Source organism: Centruroides sculpturatus, unplaced genomic scaffold (assembly GCF_000671375.1).
Source record: "Centruroides sculpturatus isolate CEXI.00-Female unplaced genomic scaffold, Cexi_2.0 scaffold1716, whole genome shotgun sequence".
NCBI lineage: Eukaryota > Metazoa > Arthropoda > Arachnida > Scorpiones > Buthidae > Centruroides > Centruroides sculpturatus.
The window spans coordinates 78765-82133 of record NW_019385870.1 but is presented as its reverse complement, the minus strand read 5'-3'; positions in this window follow the sequence as shown (position 1 = coordinate 82133).

Genomic DNA, 3369 nt, shown 5'->3' with positions numbered 1-3369 from the left:
ATATATATATATATATATTAGTTAAAAATTCTTACGAAAAAGATGAATGATTTCTGTTAGAGAGTTCACACTATTATATTTTCATTAGGTCCAGATTATAGGGCCCAGATGGAAGGGAAGAGCATGAGTATTTGATACACACAACGACTCCTAAAATACAATCTTTTACCTAAAACTATTAATAAGTGATAAAACATTTCCTACATTTGTTTTCTTTATTCGTTTTTATGGCTTTTGGAGAAGAGTGAGACTTACATTTCCAATTAACTAGGCTATATTTCGTCTCTTTCATAATGTCTCGATCTATTTAAAGCTATACAAAACTATAACGGCAAATCAATTCTTTACAGTAATTCTCGTGTAATTTTAACCAGTTTTTTTTCAATATATTCTTTAATATTCATGATTTTATTTTGAGTGGCTTTTTGTATAAAAGTTTTACAAAATTTTGTAAAGTCTAAATAAATATCTACCTTTGGAATTAACAAACAAGTACATATTGGTATCCTATATTGAATTACACTTCGAATGATTGATTTGGAATCAGAGAATGTGAGGAATTTATGAATGTAATACCCTATCTTACTGTTTATGTGAGGCCCCGGAAATAGCCCCCCGCAAAAGGGAAAGATATAAGAAAAAAAAAAAGTTTGTTAAGTTAAATCGTCAAGAAAGCAAATTATATAAGTATCGAATCGGCGATACCGGACTTTGACGTCAGCGCTCATAAAGAATAACGGGAAAAACAAAATTTTAGATATAAAAGAAGAAAATTTAAAATATTAAAGTTAAGACGCAGTTTAGAAAGCAAAACGAAACTAGAAAAAAAATATATCAAAAAGCATAGGTGTCACAGTCAACAATTAAACGCGATCAGAGTCGAGGATGATGGTGTCGGATAAACCATCTCCAGCCGACCTTTCTCGCGAACCTTACGAAGCTCTATTTACACCTGGAGACAGGTGGAAGACCAATTAGAAAACGGTGATGTAAGGTCTATTTAATTAGCAAAAAGCCGATCCCGAAAAACTTATAAAAGCACCAATTCCAAGGACAGCAAGACTTCCACTAAGCCTTCCACTAAACTTCTGTTGTGTTCGTGTATCTCCGTTTTTTCGCGCATTTTTTCATACTTGTGCATCGACTTTCGAGTCTTTGAACTTTTTCCTCTCAACACTGTCCAAGGGCCCCTACGACGCAGGACCAGATCGCCGCCGAAAATCCCGACAACGCAAGACCAGCACCGACGTCGAAAATTTCCAACAACACAGGATCTTGCCAACGAGAGACTTTATGTAAGCATTATCGTCCGGAATAAACGGTTTACCTTCGTAAAACACTTGTCTTTGCTGCCTTTAAAACCGCCACCCACATACGCGTAGACCTTAGACCATCCCGACAATAGGGGAAAAAATCTCCCCCCAATCGGCGTTCTTATATTTAAACGAAACCCACATTTCTTTGTATTGATGAATATATGGGAACTGATGTATTGACAGAAAGCAGTAAAGGTGGTCCTATCGAATACAAAGAAAAACTGTACTCTGCCTGTCTGTACAGCTGTGTCGAAAGTTGGAGCGAAACGTCTTCTATACATTTAAAGATATATTAATGCATTATAAATTATAATATCTGTGTACTATAACTACTACCCCATAAGCCTAACCTAAAGAATTGTGGGTGNATTTGATGATAATAATATAAAACGTTTTTTTTTTTAGTAAAATATCGTAACAAATGGCAACACGTACAATTTTAACTCTTTCCGGGAAAGTTACGCAACTCGTTAATGGAATTTTTGTTTTTTTAATAACCGAAATTCTATTTTATCGATGACCAAACTAGGCTGTATATTATTACGAAACACTGAGTTTTAATTCGATTTACTGTATTCACAATGAGTTATTTTTATCAATTTTGTAATACCGAAAACAATTTTAAAATAATTCTATAACTCGAGAGTAATTTAACAAGTTATATAATTAAATAGAAAATAATATAAGAGCTGAAAGATAAATACTAATCATAGGGATGATGTGTCTATCAGAAAATAATCTAAAATTTGACTAACATTTTTTTATAATATAGTACAATCTAGCTATTAACAAACTTTTATTTCTTTTTATTGATTTTAATTAGGTTTTTTTTTTAATGTAGGAGTGCTTTATTTTGCTCATTGAGCATTGTCACATATCTTTTGAATAAAGAATAATCTAATAATATATTCAATAGCTCAAATACAGTAAAACCTGTCTAAAACGGAAACCTACCTAAACGGGAAAAATCTCAGGAACACGGAGATCTTTTATACAGTTTTCTAAAATAATAAATTTATGTACAAGGATAAAATATATTTAAAAATGATACAAATTGAAGACTAAACATAAATAAAATTTGCTGTTTTCTTAAATCTTTCAGATTTGACCTTTCCTTTGATGCTCTTCCCTGCCTACAATTACGTAAATTAATTTACGTATTAATTTTAAAAAGTCTCAAAGGAAAGGTCGAATCTGTCAGTGTTAATTGTGTCCCTTGCTTGGAAAGGATTTAAGGAAACAGCAAATTTTATTTGCTTTCGGTCTTCAATTTGTATTAATTATTTATAATAATAATAATAATATTTTAAAAATTTTTTATATTTTTAACTACTATAAACTGACAAAATAGATTAATTTTGATGATGGAGATGGGTTTTATAGAACATTGTAAATGCTAATGACGAGTAAAATCGTTACTTAGTTTAACCTTAGTGGAGATACACACGACCATCTTTATCTCCCCACCCCCTCGACCTTTAACCACCAAAATTTAATGGCATTAATCCCCTAATGAACAAACCTCCTTACAAAATTTCAGAAATTTTCGACAAAAAGCATAGGAGTTAAGCTTCAAAGAAGGTGAGCAAAATCGTGTCCCCCACACATATTCTACTATCCTTACATACCGAAATTACATCTGAACTTTTTGCATTTGTCGACGTTTCAAGGTCTCCTGATTCCAAAAATGTAAAGATCTCGGGGATCATTTTTTCAGTGATAGACACCGATTGTTTTGTTCTTTTATCGCATTGTTGTTTATGTTTCTTTATTTTGGCCCCTAAATTTCGTTAGGCGCGCTCAAGAGCGTTAGAGAGCGTGTCTCTTTGATTCCACCGTATTTCGAAAACTAAGTCATAGACCCCATATTTTCATTGCATTTTTGGAGTCGTAATTAATGCAAAATGGCAAAGTTTAATCAAAATCGATCGATAGAGTTTTGAGAACGAACGCAATTATGTAAACCACATTTCTAAGGAACTTATTTAATGTAAATACTGGGAATATATCGGGTAATCGTTTTTGAAGTGTCACTATTTAATGCTGTCTTTTT